Here is a 20,222-nt window from a genome sequence, read left to right as displayed (position 1 = left end):
CTAGTCCTCAGAACTATTGAAGACTGGTACAAACTGAATATTTCACCAAAAAGTCATTATGTCGTATCCGCAGTTGTTCATGGTAATTGCCTAGTAAACAAAACAAAACAAAAACCAAAAAATAGGCATACAAAGAATCCTAAAGAGAGAAGGGGTGTGTGTGTGTGTGTGTGTGTGTGTGTGTGTGTGTGTGTGTGTTTCATTAAGGGTTAGAATTAAGTAGACATGCAAAGTTTGTGGCATTAACTCTAAAGTGAACAATTGAAAAATGGATGATAAATTAAGGGCAACTAATTTAGAGATAACATTGATAATAAAAAATAGGGTTTTCAAATTCCTAGAGAAAGGCAAATGACTCTCAGTAAGAATTCCTACCAGCCAGAAGGTTCAATAGTGTAAGGCAGATGTGAAAGAGTGGAGAAAAGGGAACAAGGTTAATATTTTGCTAGGTGTTGGGTAAGTCTCTTAACCTATATTATCCTATGATAAACACCTCTTAGAGTGGCACCCCAACTTACAATTATCCTTTCTCTGAGAATGGCCTCAATATGCAGAGGTGAACAGGCAACAAGCGGTCATGTTTATAGTGTGGCATCTTGATCTCTTGGCTATGTTTGTTGATCCAGGGGTGGGCACAGGATCCAAACCAAGTAAATGAGATTCTTTGTCTCATAAATTTAAAATCTAGAACATAAAGGCACAGTGCATTGTATGTGGTACAGTGTCAAGTCCCTATTTCATTCTGCCTTGCTCATCTAATTTAAGTTGTTTACATGTCTCTCATTAGACATTAATTTCCTTGAAGGCAGGATCTTTGTCATATCTCTCTCTATAGGATAACAGAGAGTTTTTGACATTGATGTAAGTGTTCATTATCTTCAGTATGGTGATGATCTCATGTGTATACATATGTCAAAAATCATCAACTTTTGTACTTTAAGCATGTACAGAATATTGTACATAAGTTAAATCTCAATAAACTTATACAAAATTCTATGGAATCCCAGAAAAAGTAGTAACAGATAATCCCAACTGGTGTGAATATGAGTGAGATTTGTTTCAGATGAGAAAATTTTATGGTTTTACAGTTAGCTTTGTGCTAACACATTATCGGGCTGTTTTTTAAGAAAGAAATAGCATTGATTGTATCAATAGTGGAACACCTAACTCAAGGATGGTTAATCTCATTGAATAACAAACTAGACCAGCCAAATTCTTTCTAGCTAGAAACTGAATAAATAATAAGAAAATCTTCTTGTTGGTAGCTGTCTTAGTCTGCCTGGGTTGTTATTACAAAAAATACCATCAATTGTGTGTCTTATAAATAACAGAAATGTATTTCTCACAGTTTTGGAGGCTGGAAAGTCTAAGACCAACATACTGGCAGATTTGGTTTCTGGTAAGGGCTCATTTCTCATTGAATGCACCTTCTCACTGCATCTTCACATGGTGGAAGGGGCAAACATGCTCTCTCAGTCCTCCTTTGTAAGGTCACTAATTCAATTCAGGAGGACACCACTCTCATAACTCAATCACCTCCCAAAGGCCCCACCTCTTTTTTTTTTTTTTTTTTTTTGAGATGGAGTCACGCTCTGTTGCCAGGCTGGAGTGCAGTGGCGCGATCTTGGATCACTGCAACCTCCGCCTCCAGGTTCAAGCGATTCTCCTGCCTCCCCCCGCCCCCCACCGCAAGTAGCTGGGACTATAGGCATGTGCCACCATGCCCAGCTAATTTTTGTATTTTTAGTAGAAATGGGGTTTCACCATGTTGGCCAGGATGGTCTTGATCTCCTGACCTTGTGACCTGCCGACCTCAGCCTCCCAAGGCCCCACCTCTTCACACCATCACCTTGGGATGCAGGTTTCAACATATGAATTCTGGAGGGACACAAACATTCAGATTCTAGTAGTAGCAGAAGGAAATATTGGGAAATGAAGAGAGAGAAGCCAAGATACTGTGAGAGAAAGTGCAGCATCACTAGTAACACCTTAGTAGCCCAGAGAAACATCACCAGAGCAGAGTTACTATGGCAAATTACAACAACTCCATGATTTAGGGTAACTTGAGTGAAACTGTCACTTTCTAATTCGAATTATTCCAACTTGGCTTATACTATTAAGATATCTACATGGGTCCTGATGAATTCTGATTAGATTTCTCCATCTTGCCTTTCCTGCTTCTTGCCAAATCTGAACAGTTATTTAGCAACAGCAAATGTACTGGAGGCTTGCAGAATTAAGGAAATCTGCCCTAAGCGATGCTGCACATTACTAGTTTCAAACAAGTTGTTTTAGGTGATGTTTCAAATAGATGTTTTAAACTCACCTGTTTGGATATGAAATGGTTTTATTCCTATTTGGTGTGGCGGGAGGAGGTTAAAGAGGATATGTCAGATATTCTCTGTTTGCCCATCTAGATACATTCTCTACCTTTCTCTAGCTTGTTTTAATCTCTGAAAGACTGACTTATTGGGCAGCTGATCCAGGCCCTTATCCTCTGGCTCTTACTTGGGTTTCATTATGGGGACCTCTGGCAAAATACTGGAGAGTCAGCAGTGGGTATTGTTGGGCAGTGGCTATATTTCTCTACCTAAAGCCACTAAGCCTGTGTGAAGGCCCGTCTTATTCAACTCACTTCATTCCAGTAATGGTTGCCTCCCATTTTTCCTTTAGACCCAGGGGTGATAATGGTTTCCAAGGCTTCCACCATGGATAATTCTATCCTCATTGGTTACCTTGCCTTTATATAGTTCGTTTCCTAACCTCTCTTAATAAATACTCTTTTCAAATGTGCCATATATTTCCAGTGGGATCCTGACACAAGGGCTTAATCAATTTTAACTTCACTGTGTCACTGTGGGATACCTATAAAGTTCTCTTTTCCTTAAAATGACGGAGTCTCGCTCTGTCGCCTAGGCTGGAGTGCAGTGGCGCGATCTAGGTTCACTGCAAGCTCCGCCTCCTGGGTTCACGTCATTCTTCTGCCTCAGCCTCCCGAGTAGCTGGGACTACTGGCGCCCACCACCACGACCAGCTAATTTTTTGTATTTTTAATAGAGAGGGGGTTTCACCGTTTTAGCCAGGATGGTCTCGATCTCCTGACCTCATGATCCGCCCACCTCGGCCTCCCAAAGTGCTGGGATTACAGGCGTGAGCCACCACGCCTGGCCTTTCCTTAAAATTTCTAAGTGATTGTAAGAGCCAACATGCACCTCCTATTCTAGACACAAGGATCCTATTTGCCTTTGTATTTTTCACTCCTAACATAGTGCCTGGCACAGAGATGGGGCTCAATAAAAGTGTGCTGAAATACTTTTGTAAATGAATACATTAGTTTGAATTAATTCGCCCTCTGAAATTAACGCTTGAATAAAGGGTTTCTGATATTTTATATGAACCATTAGAATTTGTGACAAAAACCAACTGTGTATAATCTCAGTAGTAATTTAAGGAATGCAAATTAAGACAGCAGTAATATAACATTTTACACATATTAAATTAGCAAATTTAAACCAAAACAACAAATGCCCATATTATAATAAAGCTGTATAGTTAACATACCGCTGGTAGGGGTAAAAATTGTCATAGCCCATTTGAAAAACAATACGGCAAAATATATCGAGTCATAAAAATGACCCAATAATCTCACTCTTGGGGATTTATCCTAAGAAAATAATTGAGAAGAAACAAAATGCCTATTGCACAAAGATGCTCAGTGAAGCATTATTTGCAACAGCAACAGTGGAAATAAGCAAAACTGCCCAATAATGCGGAACCGATTAAGAACATTTCTGTACATCAAACAGATGGAACCCTTGCCTCTCATCAAAACATGCTTTCTGTAATCCCAGCACTTTGGGAGGCCGAGGTGGGCGGATCACAAGGTCAGGAGATCGAGACCATCCTGGCTAACATGGTGAAACCCCGTCTCTACTAAAAATACAAAAAGAATTAGCCAGGCATGGTGGCAGGAGCCTATAGTCCCAGCTACTTGGGAGGCTGAGGTAGGAGAATGGTGTGAACCCGCGAGGCGGAGCTTGCAGTGAGCTGAGATCGCGCCACTGCACTCCAGCCTGGGCAACAGAGCCAGGCTCTGTCTCAAAAAAAAAAATAATAATAATTACAATAAATAAATGAATAAAAATAAAAATAAAATAAAACATGCTTTCTACAGTGGTGACCACAAAAAATCTTTCAGATGTTAAAATAAATGGTGAAAAACAAAAATCGAAAGAGGCTGTTATGGACTGAAATGTGCCCATAACCCAAAATGCATGTGTTGAAATTCTAACCCCGAGTACCTTTTTAAAGACCTAATCTCTTAGGTCCTACAAGTCTTTAAAAGGAGATTAGGTCTTTAAAAAGGTAATAAGGTAAAATGAGGCCCTAAGGGTGAGCCCTAATCCTATATGACTGTCGTCCTTCTAAGAAGAGGAGATGTAGGCACAGAGCGACACAAGACACACATACACTCAGAGGAATGAGCATGTTAAGACACAGCAAGAAGGCAACCAGCTGCAAGCCAAGGAGAAAACAAACCAAACCTGCCGGCACCTTGATCTCAGACTTGCAGCCTCTAGAGCTGTGAGAACATATGTCTCTGTAGTATTTTGTTATGGCAGCCCTAGCAAACCAATATAGAGGCGAATATCAAGATGGTGAATGCATTCTAACTATTTGTGTATGTGTATATATATACATGTATATATGCACACACACACAGCAATAAAGACAAAAAGTGAATATGCAAAACCAAAATGTGCTATTTAATTATGGTAGAGGGATATGGGTTATTCCTTTACCTTGTGAAATATTTTGATGGCTATATTTATCCAGTTAAAAGAAAAGCCACAGGAGGGTAGAGCAAGATGGCTGAATAGAAAGTTCTACCGATGTCCCACACCCCAGTAAGGACACCAAATTAACCACCATCTACGTAGAAAAAAACACCTTCACAAGAACTAAAAATCAAGTGATCACTCATAGTACCTTGTTTTAACTTAATATTGCTGGAAGAGGCCGGGCGCGGCGGCTCAAGCCTGTAATCCCAGCACTTTGGGAGGCCGAGACGGGCGGATCACGAGGTCAGGAGATCGAGACCATCCTGGCTAACACGGTGAAACCCCGTCTCTACTAAAAAAAATACAAAAACTAGCCGGGCGAGGTGGCGGGCGCCTGTAGTCCCAGCTACTCGGGAGGCTGAGGCAGGAGAATGGCGTAAACCCAGGAGGCGGAGCTTGCAGTGAGCTGAGATCTGGCCACTGCACTCGAGTCCGGGCGACAGAGCGAGACTCTGCCTCAAAAAAAAAAAAAAAAAAAAAAAAAAAATATTGCTGGAAGAGGCACTGAAGAGATAGAATAAACATTCCTGAATTGACATCGCACCTCCCCTCCACCCACCCCCTAGCAGCAGCCACATGGTGCAGAGAGCATCTATGGGTACAGAGGAAGGGAGAACACAGCAATTGTGAGACATTAAACTCAGTGCTGTCCTGGTAGAGCAGAAACTAAAACCAGACCAAACTCAGCTGACCCCCATACACAGAGGGAGCATTAAATCCCCTGGCCAGAGGGGAATCATGGATCCCAGCAGTGAGAACTGAAGTCCTCACAAACCTCACTGCCACGGTCTACAGCACTGTGTTTCTCCAAGTAAACTTGAAAGGCAGTCTAGGCCACAAGGACAGCAACTCTTAGGCATGGCCCAGTGCTGAACAAGGCCCAGAGACAGTGGACTCAGGGAGGCACACAACATACTGAGACACCAGCTGGGGCAGCCAAGGGAGTGCCAGCATCACCCCCCACCCAAAACACACTTCAAAAGAGACCCCATCCTTCCACTTGAACCTCCGGGTTCAAGCGATTATCCTGCCTCAGCCTCCTGAGTAGCCAACACCACCACACCTGGCTGATTGTTGTATTTTTAGTAGAGATGGGATTTCACCATGTCGGCCAAGATGGTCTCTATCTCCTCACCTCATGATCCACCCACCTCGGTCGTCTATTTTTCAATCCACTCTGAGTATCCATCACCTGAACTAAACCTAGAAGGGTCAGCCCGCTCAGTTCCTAGGTTAATAAACTCTTCTCTGGACATTCTCTATTTGATCATGAATGGTGAAATGCAATCTCGCAGGGCCACATTTAATATAAAATAGGCATAAATCACTGAATAATTATTGTTTTCTGAGCCTCTGTGCCTTCAACAATAGGGAAGTCAACACAAGTGCTGACCTGTGAGGATTACAGTATAAACTGAAGTTGATCAAATCCTCGGGAAAATCATCAAGAAAGAATACATTTAGGTATGTCAAAGTTGTAACTCAAGGATCAACAACAGAGTAAGCTTTGTAGCCTTTCAGGCCCTTCAATTTTCAATTCTTATTTTTAAATAAATATTGTAAAATGATAATGTTAAATTTAAAATGATATGAGTAATCATTTTTCTTACAATTCAAAAGGAAAATTAATTTAAATATTGCTCCACTTGAAGTGCACAACTAGCAAAGTTTTGGAATGGTCCCAAGTGACAGTTTCAGTCTTAGCTCTTCAAATAAAAGCAGACATATTTTTAGACAGTAGAACTGACTAAGATGTAAGTGGTTTGCAGTTAAAGTAATTGCATATCTGGTAGTGGTAAGTGAATTACAGGAGTGACAAATGCTGGTACTTAAATAATTTGAGGCAAACAACGTCTCCCTTCTGCACTGAGTAGATTCAAATGAGAAGAAGTCAGTAAAACATCTGCCTCATTTATTCTGCTCTCGTCTACATGGCTGAGGCCTGGTTCCTGGTTTGAGCTGAAGCACACAATATAGGCAACAATGCCCTCCAAAAACCATCAGTAAAACAGAAGTATGTCAAGACTGATTTCTAGCAGCAGCCAGCTTTGTTTTCTTAAAAGTAAAAAATATATATAATGAAAGTAGTGCTAAACATACAATATTTAACCTTGACAAAAATAATTTTTTCCTCATTTCAATGAAAAAGGATTCCAATGTTCAGGGAATATAAAGAATGCTGCTCTAATATTCTCCCCTCTGCCCAGAATGCTTTTTATTTCCAACTTTCCACGTCAGCATTCTTTCTAGCCTTCAAGGTCATCTCAAATTTCACCTTTTCCTTCAACTCCTGTCACAGTGAATTTTCCCTCCCCTTGCTTTCTATAACCCTGGGTTATTGTCTAGTGATTATCATTCTACATTCTAGTAGCTACTCTAGGATTCGTCTGTCTTCCCTAGTAAATTAGAAGGTCCTGAAAGACAGGGACCAGGATCCTCACCCCACCTCCAATATCGAAAATAGTTTCTGACACATAGCAGTATTTAATAGAGGCTTACTGAATTAGATACTAGAATTTAAAATCTTCTTTAAGCCAATCATTCTGACATTTTTGCAGTAATACTTTGAAGACTTACTGTGTCAACATGTGTATTGAATAAACTATTTTTTAACAATTCAACTGACCCTATTAGTCAGAAACCAATCAGCCATGGTGCGACCATGCAGCAGTATAAACCTAGGGGTCTGCATTCCTGAGTCTCTGTCAATCATGTTCTTCCAGAAGGTCCCCAGCTGCTATGTTTGACAACTTCATAGTTGAATAGGTTTGGGGATTGTTCTCCTGCCCATCTGGTACCTGCCAAAATGGTACCATTGTATAGGGAGGGTACTCATGAATGGTCCTCACAGGACTGGAAGTTGCTCTGGGTGAGTCAGTGAGTGAGGGGTGCTAAAAGAAGCTTCTGTGCTAAAAGAAGGCAATCCATAACTTCCGAAGACTTTTCTTGGGGAGAAGGGGAGTAAACAACAAAAATTGCAAAATAAAAATTCTGATATTTTTCTGTTTTTAAGTTTATAAATATCTATTTCTTATTTTTCAGTTTTTAAGTTTATAAATATCTATTTCTTTTTTTCTCTTTTTTTTTTCTTTTTTTGATGGAGTCTCGCTGTGTCGCCAGGCTGGAATGCAGTGGCCTGATCTCGCCTTACTGCAACCTCCGCCTCCTGGGTTCAAGTGGTTCTCCTGCCTCAGCCTCCCGAGTAGCTGGGATTACAGGCACGTGACACCATGGCCAGCTAATTTTTGTGTTTTTAGTAGATGCAGGTTTCACCATGTTGGCCAGGATGGGAAAATAATAGCCTAAATGGCATTAACCTGCCCTTGAGAATAAATTATGAACATAAATTTGTTTGATGTGTACTTTTAAATGATTACCGTCATTACACCGGTTCCATTAAAATATGCAACCTGATTATTGATTAAATGCTTGTTAATGCATTTGGCTAAGCTAATAAGTTGTAGCTTCATCAGCAACTTTGCAGCTGGATCTCTGAAATATGGAATTGGATCAGCGTAATATAACTTTTTGCTAATAAAATATGCAGAAAAGGTAACAAACTTTATACCCTTAGTATTAAACTTGGAGGCTCAAAAAGCATAAAATGTGATTATGTCAGTACAGGGCAGGATCAGTGTAGCGTACCATGAGAGCCACACATTGTGCTGTATGATCCTCAAATGACACCTCTTGTTACTCAATTTATCTGACACACTACAAAACTGAATCAAAAAGTAGAAATAGATACCTGTCCATGTGACACTTATGGGTCTTTCAGAAGAGGAAGATCTTTCAATCTTGTTTCTCTCTTCCTGAGATTTTGCTTGGAAAAATACCTACACTTAGTGAAACTGGAAGAATTGTATCTAAATATGTGTACAATTTAGCTAAAATTAGGCATCACTCAGAAAAAATTGCCTTACACCCTTTTTAAACTTTCTTTTGGATCAAAGGAGGTAGAAGCTTTTTACCTCTCCATCTACGTAAATAATTTTTGAAGGTCAATCAGGAGGCTTTAGTCAAACAAAATATTGTTAAATACAGTCATGTGTCACTTATCAACAGTGATACATTCTGAGAAATGCTTCATTTTGTCATTGTGTGAACAGTTTTGTGTGGCAGTTTTGTCATTGTGTGAACATTGTAGAGTGTATTTACACAAATCTACATGGTGTAACCTACTACATAACTAAACTCTGTGGTACAGCCTATTACTCCAAGCTACAAACCTGTACAGCATGTGACTGTACTGAACACTGAAGGCAATTAGAACATAATGGTGTGTATCTAAATAGAAAAGACACAGTAAAAATACAATATGGATGATTAAAAATGGTACCATTGTATAGGGAGGGTACTCATGAATGGTCCTCACAGGACTAGAAGTTGCTCTGGGTGAGTCAGTGAGTGAGGGGTGAATGAATGTGAAGACCTAGGACATCACGGTACACTACTGTAGATTTTATAAACACTGTACACTTAGGCTACACTACATTTATTTAAAACCTTTTGCCTTCAATAATAAATTAGCTTACTATAACTTTTTAACTTTATAAACTTAAATTGTTGACCGTTTTGTAATAAAACATAGATTAAAACATGTGGTACAGCTGTACAAAAATGTCTTCTTCCTTCTGCCCTCATTTTATAACTTTTATCTATTTTTAAAATGTTTATACATTTATTTGTTTTTCACACCTTTTTCTTAAAATGTAAGACACAAAGACACATTAGCCTAGGTCTACATAGGGTCAGAATTATCAACATATCACTTGGTGATAGGAAATTTTCAGCTCCATTATAATCTTATGGGACTACCATGGTAGATGTGGTCCATTGTTGACCAAAACATCATTATGCAGAGCATGACTGTACTTAATAATTTGATTATTTAATTTAAGTTATGTGATGCAGTGAGGCCACTGTACCTTAATCCAGGTATTGGTCTTATTTATTCATGAAGCATACTTCAGGACAGAGAAAGAAGACGTCTTTCTTTTTTCTGTCAAAGATACTACTTTGCCATCATCACCCTCTCTTTTACCTCCACCTTGTACATCACTGAGATATACAGTTGGATGAAAAACTAAACCTTACCCCAGTCAGGGGAAATTTAGAAGTACAAATAAAATCCAAATGTCTAACTCTTTCTCGAGGCTAGAAAATATTACAACATTTCTATCCTAAGATTTACATACTCCTTTTAAAGGTAACTCTCAAATATCCACATTTAAAAAATATTTTAAAAATCACACCCTCTTTTAATATTAACAACTTATTTTATCTTTACCTTTCCTATTTGTAAGTTAGGTTTGCTCCCCAAATTCATAATAATCATTATGTATAGATGGGGTATTCAACCCTCACTAAAATCAATGCCGAACATAAAGAGATAAAGCAATACTATTCATTCAATGTCTTGAGATGTGATTCGTAAGGAATGCATATGTGATCATTTGCTTATAGCTTGTTAGTTTTAGAAATCCATACCTATAATAGCAATATTGTGTTAACATCTTGGGCCAGAACCCCAATACATTTTATTTTGGATTCTTATATTTATTTAGTCATTTATCTATGTGTGCTATGCTTCAGTCTTTTTCAGTTATTTTTTTCTTCCAGTTGGATCTGCATGCATACATTTCAGCTGTTACTTGAATAATCCAGTCTCACAAAAATCAACTGAAAGATGTAAGTGTAGATTTACTGTGCTACTCTCTACTCCTCTGCCTGGTTGGCCTGCCTCAGGGTGATGGTAGGCATGGAAAGCAATACAAACGTTGGGCTGTCTAAATCATTGTGAACTGCATACAGTGTATCAGGCCAGCGAGCATCTCTTTTTCCAATCCAGGTTTCCTAGTGATACGGGAGGAGGGCAGGAAGTGCTGAGTAGAGTAGGGCGGGGTCTCTGGCGAGGGCTCCACCCTTGGGCCTGTGCCCACAGACCTAAATGAGAACACTCATTCCTGTTTTCATGCCCAAATGCTGCATTTTCCAAGACCACTCTGGCCTGTCGTGCCTCCCATCCTGTGCCCATAACAAGCCAACACCCTAGCAGGCACAGACACGAGTGGCTGGACATTGAGAGGAACAGAATAACACACCAACAGACACCAGCACACATCGCAGGCCGTCAGTGGTGGGATGACATGGAACTTGGGTGGGGGAGGTTGGAGTAGAATCTGGCTGCTGAGTGGAAGACCACCTTCCCATGGCATCTCCTTTCTGGCTCCCCATCCACCTCACTGAGAGCTACCTCCACCACTCAAAAAATCCTTGCACCCATCCTCCAAGCCCACGTGTGACACTAGGGCAAGAACCCGGGATACAGAAAGCCCTCTGTCCTTGTAATAAAGCAGAGGGTCTAACTGAGCTGATGAACACAAGCCACCCAATTGAGCTGATTAACACAAGCCACCTGCAGACAGTAAAGCTAAAAGAGCACACTGTAACACACGTTCACTGGGGCTTCGGGAGCTGTGAACACTTAAACTTTAGCACTACTGTGGGATTGGAGCCTGAAAATGCTCCCCACAACCTGCTCATCTGCATGCTTCCCCTAAGGGATTTGAGCAGTGGGGCACTGAAGAGGCAGACCACACCCCTGCTGCACGCCCTGCAAGTGGGATAAGGGAACTTCTCCCATTTCACTAGTCTCTGGGGTTTCTTTCCAAGTACTGTTGCCAAAGTAACCCAGGGACAAGGGATTTCTAACTCCATTACTTTTAGCTAACACTGATTCCACCAAAATCAGAGAGAGGCACAACAACGCAGTAAGTATCTGGAAGTCCTCTCAGGAATAGAGGCTCAAGTTGACTCTTTTATATTTAAATTCCCTTTCAAGACACTTTTTTTTTCTTCAGCATGTACCTCTTCCCAAACTCCTTTCCTCAAAGAGGAACTCAATAGAACGTGTGTCACTCCAGCCCCAACTATTATTTTATTTACATGTAGTTTTCTTATTTTGATGCTATTAACATAAAAAGCAAGATCTAGTGCTAAAACAACTGAGAATGAAATATGGGCTGTGCAGCTTTGACCAAGACCTACAACCTCTTGTATTCAGATTCTTATTCTCCTCTTGACCATCAGCATTCTTGTCATTAGAAGAACACAAGTCATTCCTCAGCTCTGTTTACTCTCTATGTTTGTCTTTTCCCCCCAGAGGTATCTGTGTTGCCTCAGGGTCCAGCTGACCTAAATAATTAGTCCTCAATTTACTAATTTCACTCCTTCTATTTCTATTAACTAATCCAAATGCTTTTCTTTCTTCCTAGTTCATACTTTTCCTTTCTGATCTATACTTTCCACATAATATTAAGGCCGTGTACTGACTGAATGGAAAGAGCTCTGAATTATTAAGTCTTGTACCTGTAATTTTAGTTTTTAATAAATGCAATTAGAAAATAACAAGAGCAAACAAATATGATGATAATCTAAGACTAAAAAATATTTTGAAAGACAAAAACAAGATTGCTAATTTTTAAGTGGCAGTAATTAATAAAAATATACCTCAGAGACATTGTGAGTTCAGTTCCAGAAACTTTAATAAAATGAATATGGCAATAAGGCAAGGCACACAAATTTTTTGGTTTCCCAATGCATATTAGTTAATTTTCATACTGCTATGAAGAAATACCCAAAACTGTGTAACTTGTAAAGAAAAAGAGGTTTAATGGACTCACAGTTCCACATAACTGAGGAGGCCTCACAATCATGGAGGAGGTGAAGGAGGAGCAAAGGCCCATCTTACATGGCAGCAGGCAAGAGATTGTGTGCAGGGAAACTCTGGTTTTTAAAACCATCAGATCTTGTGAGACCTATTCACTATCGTGAGAGCAGCATAGAGAAAACCCGCCCGCATGATTCAGTTACCTCCCACTGGTTCCCTCCCACTACACCTGGGAATTATGGGAGCGACTATTTAAGATGAGATTTGAGTGGGGACACAGCCAAACTATATCAACATAAAAGTTAGGTTTACACTATACTGTAGTCTATTAAATATGCAATAGAATTATATCTAAAAAAATGTACATACCTTAATTTAAAAAATACTTTATTGATAAAAAATGCTAACAATCATCTGAGTCTTCAGCCAGTCATAATTTTTTCCTGGTAAAGGGTCTTGCCTTGATGTGGATGGCTACTGACTGGTAAGAGTGATAGTTGCTGAAGGTTGGAATGGATGTGGTATTTTCTTAAAACAAGACAGCAACTAATTTTGTCTCATCGATTGACTCTTCCTTTCACTGAAGATTTTCTTTTAGCATGTGATGCTGTTTGATAGCATGTTACCCACTGTTGAACTACTTTCAAATTTGGAGTCGAAAATCTCAAACTTTGTCACCGCTTTATTGACGAAGTTTATGAAATATTCTAAATCCTCAGTGGTCATTTCAACAATGTTTATGCAGCGCCTTCACCAAAAGCAGATTTCATCTCAAGAAACCACTTTCTTTGCTCATCCACAAAAAGCAACTTTTCATCCATTAAAAAGTTGTATTGTAGCAATTCAGTCTCATCTTCAGACTCTACTTCTAATTCCAGTTTTTTTCCCACCACATCTGCAGTGACTTCCTACCCTGAAATCTTGAACTCTTCATTCATGAGAGTTGGAATCAACTTCTTCAAAACTCCTATTAATGTTTTTATTTTGAACTTCTCTTGTGAATCACAATTTTTTTTGTTTGTTTGTTTTTTTGTTTTTTGAGACGGAGTCTCGCGCTGTTGCCTGGGCTGGAGTGCAATGGCGTGATCTCGGCTCACTGCAACCTCTGCCTGCCAGGTTCGAGCGATTCTCCTGCCTCAACCTCCCGAGTAGCTGGGATTATAGGCACCCGCCATCATGCCTAGCTAATTTTTTGTATTTTTAGTAGAGACGCAGCTTCACTATGTTGGGCCAGGCTGGTCTCAAACTCCTGACCTCGTGATCTGCCTGGCTTGCTCTCCCAAAGTGCTGGGATTACAGGCATGAGCCACCGTGCCCAGCCTCACAAATGTTCTTAATGCCATGTAGAATGATGAAACCTAGTCAGAAGGTTTTCAGCTTACTTTGTTTAGACCCATTTATCAGAGGAATCATTCTTTTAGCCTTATAAAATATATTTTTTAAATAATAAGACTCAAACATCAAAATTATTCCATTATTCATGGACTACAGAATGGATGTTGTATTAGCAGGCATGAAAACAACATGAATCATATTGTAGATTTCCATCAGATCTTGTAGGTAACTAGGTGCATTGTCAATCAACTGTAGTATTTTCAAAGGAATCTTTTTTTTTGAGCAGTAGGTCTCAACAGTTAGCTTAGAATATTTAGTAGACCGTAGAATATTTGGTAAACCATGCTGCAAATAAATGGGCTATCTTTCAGGCTCTGTTGATCCACTTATAGAGTACTAGCAGAGTAGATTTAGCATAATTCTTTAGGGACCTAGGACTTTTGAAATGGTAAATGAGCATTGCCTTTAACTTAGTCACCAGCTGTATTAGCCTCTAACAAGGGAGTCAGCCTATTCTTTGAGGCTTTGAAGCCAGGGATTGACTTCTCCTCTCTAGCTATGAAAGTCTTAGATGGCACCTTCTTCTAACAGAATTAGATGTTTCATCTACTTTGAAAATCTGTTTTGTAGTGTAGCCATCTTCATCAATGATCTTAGCTAGATCATATGGATAACTTACTGGATCTTCTACATAGGCACTGACTACTTTATTTTGTGCTTTTATGTTATGGAGATGGCTTCTTTTCTTCAGTCTCAAAAACCAATTTATTCTAGTTTCAAACTTTTCTTCTGCAGCTTCTTCATCTCTATCAGCCTTCGTAGAATTAAAGAGAGTTAGGGTCTTGCTCTGGATTAGGCTTTGGTCTGAGGGAATGTTGTAGCTGATTTCATTCTTTATTCAGATCATTAAAACTTTATTCATATCAGCAATAATGCTACCTTTCTTTCTTATCACTCATGTGTTCACTGGAGAAGCACTTTAAATTTCCTTCAATAACTTTTCCTTTGCATTCACCACTTGGCTGTTTGGTGCAAGAGTCCTAGCTTTTGGCCAGTATCAGCTTTTGACATGCCTTCTTCCCTAAGCTTAATCATTTCTAGCTTTGATTTAAGTGAGAGATGTACAACTCTTCCTCTCACTTGAACACTTAGAAACTGTTGTAGGGTTATTAACTGACCTAGGTTGAATACTGTTCTGTCTCAGGAAATAGGAAGGCCTAAGGAGAGGTACATAAATTCAGGGGATGGCTGATCGGTGGAGCAGTCAGAACACTCACATCTATTAACTTCGTCATCTTATTTGGGTGCAGTTCTTGGTGCTCCAAAACTATTACAATAGTAACATTAAAGATCACTGATCACAAATCACCATAGTAGATATAATAATAATGAAAAAATTTGAAATACTTTGAGAATTAAGAACATGTGACACAGAGAAACAAAGCGAAGACATGCTGTTGGAAAAATGCTGTCAATAGACTTGCTTGATGCAAAGTTGCCACAAACCTTCAATTGGTAAGAAATGCAATATATGCATAGCACACTAAAGCAAAATGCAATAAAATGAGGTATGTCTGTACTTCTTGGAGACAACAAAAAGACAATCAAATGATTTAAAGATTAACAAAAGACAAACAGGAACCTTTTCGTATTTACCCTGAAATGTTTTTTCCAAGTCTAGTAAATATTTTCAAACATTAAATATATGTAGATCAGGCCAGGCACGGTGGCTCACACCTGTCATCCTAGCACTTTGGGAGGCTGAGCCAGTCAGATCACTTGAGCCCAGAAGTTTTAGACCAGCCTAGACAACATGGCGAAACTCCGTCTGTACAAAAAATATTAAAAAATTAGCCAGGCATGGTGGTGCACACCTATAGTCCAGCTACTTGGGAGGCTGATGTGAGAGGGTCACATGAACCCAGGGAGGTTGAGGCTGCAAGGAGCCATGACCATGCCACTGCACTCCAGATTGGGCAACAAAGTGAGACCTTGTCTCAAAAAGAATTTATACATATATATAAATTATATATATATATATATATAGTCAAAGTAGTAATATTACAAACCAAATACTTAAATTACCTGAAATAAAATGAGAGGCTAAATTTTTAAAAATAAAGCAAAAAATCACTTGAAAAATGTTAAAAGGCTCTTCTAAAATAACTGTTGAAGAAAGAAAATCAGAATGCCAAATACAAGCGATTTGGTACATAATGATAAAATGACTGCATGCTAACTCATCTGAGTTGCCATCAAAGATATATTTAAAGAAAAATTTACAGTTTTAAATAATTTTATTATAAATACCAATTTTTTTAATTAAAACTTTTCACTCAGCATTCTACTCACAAAGCTAAAAATAAAATCAATACTAAAGAATCTAGAAATAGGCCGGGTGGCTCATGCGGTGGCTCACGCCTGTAATCGCAGCACTTTGGGAGGCCGAGGTGGATGGATCACAAGGTCAGGAGTTCAAGACCAACCTGGCCAAGATGGTGAAACCCCATCTCTACTAAAAATACAAAAAAAAAAAAAAAAAAGTAGCTGGGCGTGGTAGTGGGCACCTGTAATCCCAGCTACTCGAGAGGCTGAGGCAGAGAATTGCTTGAACCTGGGAGGCGGAGGTTGCAGTGAGCCAAGATCGCACCACTGCACTCCAACCTGGGGGACAGAGCGAGACTCCATCTAAAAAAAAAAAAAAAAATCGGCCGGGCACGGTGGCTCAAGCCTGTAATCCCAGCACTTTGGGAGGCCGAGATGGGCGGATCACGAGGTCAGGAGATCGAGATCATCCTGGCGAACACGGTGAAACCCCGTCTCTACTAAAAAATACAAAAAACTAGCCGGGTGAGGTGGCGGCGCCTGTAGTCCCAGCCACTCGGGAGGCTGAGGCAGGAGAATGGCGTGAACCCGGGAGGCGGAGCTTGCAGTGAGCCGAGATCCCGCCACTGCACTCCAGCCTGGGCGACAGAGCGAGACTCCGTCTCAAAAAAAAAAAAAAAAAAAAAAAATCTAGAAATAAAAATTACACAGTTTAACACAAAAACAAAATCAAAGGCAGTAGGAAGGAGCCAATAATGATAAAAGAAAGAATAGCAATTGGGATACAGAGATGAGCAGCAGAAAGTAAGAAATGCAAGAACTGGTCATTTCAAAATACTAATAAAATGGACAAATATCTGCCAAGTTTAATCCATTCAGGATCAGCAATAACGTGGTTGGGGGACAGGCTATAACCACCGTACCACATTATTTTGTAAAAATAGTAGTTATAATGTAATGTTAAATGGTACAAATTTATCAAGGAAATAGATAAAATGTATTTAACAATTATTAAAACTGGCTCAAGAAGTAGAAAATTTGTAATAAATGTGGAAGAATTGAAAAAATTATCAAAACCATCTCAATAAAAGCACCAGATCCCTGTTGTTTTACAATGTGTTTAAATCTTTAATAAATATGTAATTTCAGTCAGGCACAGTGCCTCACGCCTGTAATCCCAGCACTTTGGGAGGCTGAGGCAGGTGGTTTACCTGAGGTCAGGAGTTCGAGAGCAGCCTGGCCAGCATAGTGAAACCCCGTCTTTACTAAAAATACAAAAATTAGCTGGGTGTGGTGCCAGGTACCTGTAATCCCAGCTACTCAGGAGGCTGAGGCAGGAGAATCGCTTGGACCCAGGAGGCAGAGGTTGCAGTGAGCCAAGATCACACCACTGCACTCTAGCCTGGGTGACAAGAGTGAAACTCTGTCTCAAAAATAAATAAATACATAAATAAGTAATTTCTGTGCTGTTAAATTGTTCTAGAGCTTATGAATAGATGTATGTTTTCTCTTCAAATTTGAGTAATTTATGTTGCATAATGAATCAAAAGTCCTGGCTCTTGCATCAGGCATAGTTTTCAATAACCACTCCATAATTTATCAGTTGTGACCTCTTTCTTGTTTGTCTTTAACATCTTCCCTATATTAGCTCTTTACCTTTAATATATAAACATGCTCCCTTCTCTGCCGTCTGAAAATCCTTTCCTACACTGATCCTAAATTTCCCTTAAGTCACTGTATGTACATTCTGGCTTCCTTTCACTCCTGGCCCAATTTTTATCTGCCTAGATCACCACCATGCAATCGAATTATAATGTGAGCCACTGTGTGAGCCACATAGGTACTTTAAAAACGTCTAGGAGCCACATTTTAAAAGTATGAAAAGAATAGATACAATTCAGGTTAAGGTCAATAACATATTTTAGTACAGTGTAGCAAAAATATAATTTGAATAAGTTATCAATATAAAAATTACAAGGAAAATATTACATATTACTTTTTACTAGGTTTTCAAAAACACTGTGTATTTTATACTTACAGCTCACTTAATTAATATACAATTGCCACATTTTAAGTAGTCAGTAGCCACGTATGTCTAGTCACTATCATACCCAACAGCACAGTCCAAGGGTATTACATAGTAACTATTTGGGATGGAAAACATTGATCATTTACATGCTCAATTCAATGAGTATTTCTAACTCTTACTAACTTGAACTTTCTAGAACAGTTAACTCAATTGATTGCTTCTGTCTTAGAACTTTGTGTTCTAAAATACCATTCTTTTTTGGTTTCCCTGCTATCTTTCTACTGCTTCTTAGTGTCTTTTCCCTTTTCTCAAACCTTACATTTTAGTTTTCCTTGGGGCTATCTTTATCCAGAGTCTAACACTGGTGGACCTCAGGCTGAAACCTGCTGAGGACTTCTCAGTCTGTGCTTTTAGCACATTGCTATTCCAAGTGGGTGCCCAAGACAGAGAGCATCAACATCACCTGAGAACTTTGTTAGAAATCCACAATCACAGGCTCCACACCACACTCACTGACTCAAAATCAGTTTTTTGACAAGATCTCCAGGCTACTCATATGCACTAAGAAGCACAGGGTGCGGTGGCTCATGCTTGTAATCCCAGCACTTTGGGAGGCTGAGGTGGGCAGATCCCCTGAGGTCAGAGGTTCGAGACCAGCCTGACCAATGTGGAGAAACCCCATCTCTACTAAAAACACAAAATTAGCTGGGCATGGTGGCGCATGCCTGTAATCCCAGCTACTCGTGAAGCTGAGGCAGGGGAATCGCTTGAACCCGGGAGGCAGAGGTTGCGGTGAGCCGAGATCGTTTCATTGCACTCCAGCCTGGGCAACAAGAGTGAAACTACGTCTCGAAAAAAAAAAAAAAAAAAAAAAAAGCACAGATCTCTAGAGCTGTTTCATCTATCATACCATTTCCTATTATGCTTTCCTAACAATCGCCTTGTTACTCTATGAAAGTTAGCTAAGGTTTTATTTCTTCTGTGAAACCTTTTTAAAGAGCTCCCCCCAAATTTCTCCAAAATGTAGAGCTAAATATCCTCACTTCTCTTCGCTCTCTTCATATTATGTCTTTATTTTAGCATCTGTTGCATTGCAGCTATTTTTCTACTTGTGCGTCTTTTGTAGTAGAAGATAATTGCCTTGAGAACAATCATTTAGCTTAGTCATTTTAAAATTATTCATGTTCATATCTTCATATCACAGGTTCTTGCATATATTATGGGCTCAAAAATGCTTATTTAATAAAAAATAAAACTTATGCAAATAACTTCCCCTCTCTGAGCTCCAGTGCCTTCAACTGTAAAATAAATATATTAGTAATAGTTTCTTTAACCACAAGAGGTTGTTGTGAATATTAAATCAGACCAAATACCAGCTCCTTGTTTCCCAGGGAAAACTACCTTAACAACATTAAATAAACAAATCAAATCAATGTCAATAAAGATGTTAAAATACTTTGGTATTATTTAGTTTCCGTAAGTATGTGCACATTCCAAATCCCGTCAGTGACACCTGGTTATTACACCAAAATGCAACCCTGTTTAAATTCTGGAGTTACTTATTTCCACCCCTACATCCACCACCCACAATTCTTAAATTTCCGGACTGGAAATAAGTGTTTTGACTCATTAAATTCTTTCATCATTAAAGTGCCTGGTGATGAAAAACATAATCGTGGCCGGAAACCCTGGGTTGAGTTCCTTTCCATAGCTGTTCTGCTAAATCCTTTTCTGACTTAAAAAAGCCATCTTCGCTCTCAACGTTTACAGAAGTTTCAGGAAGAATTTTGTCATATTTTTATCATCAGCTCTCCCTTGAACATTCAGAAAATGAGTAGTAAAAATTTCCCTCTGATTTGCTAGCACCTCAATTGTACTTTGAAATGCTCAGTTATCTCTTACAAATCTGTTTTGCACATTAATGACTTGCTTTATATTCTCCTTCTGAATCTAGAAATTGGCATCATTTTTCCTGAAGTTGTAACTTCACTTCAACTATATTTTGCAGTGGAATAGTATC

At 39.3% G+C, this 20,222-nt stretch overlaps 1 pseudogene; it reads right to left on the bottom strand.

Moving 5' to 3' along the window:
- LOC105509894 overlaps positions 1–8,224 on the bottom strand; it is a 28,119-nt pseudogene extending 19,895 nt beyond the window's left edge.
- Positions 8,225–20,222: the final 11,998 nt, after the last annotated feature.

The sequence above is a fragment of the Colobus angolensis genome, unplaced genomic scaffold, assembly GCF_000951035.1.
Source record: "Colobus angolensis palliatus isolate OR3802 unplaced genomic scaffold, Cang.pa_1.0 Scaffold180, whole genome shotgun sequence".
Lineage (NCBI taxonomy): Eukaryota > Metazoa > Chordata > Mammalia > Primates > Cercopithecidae > Colobus > Colobus angolensis.
The sequence above is the reverse complement of the archived record's forward strand: the minus strand, read 5'-3'. Positions and strand labels throughout refer to the sequence as shown.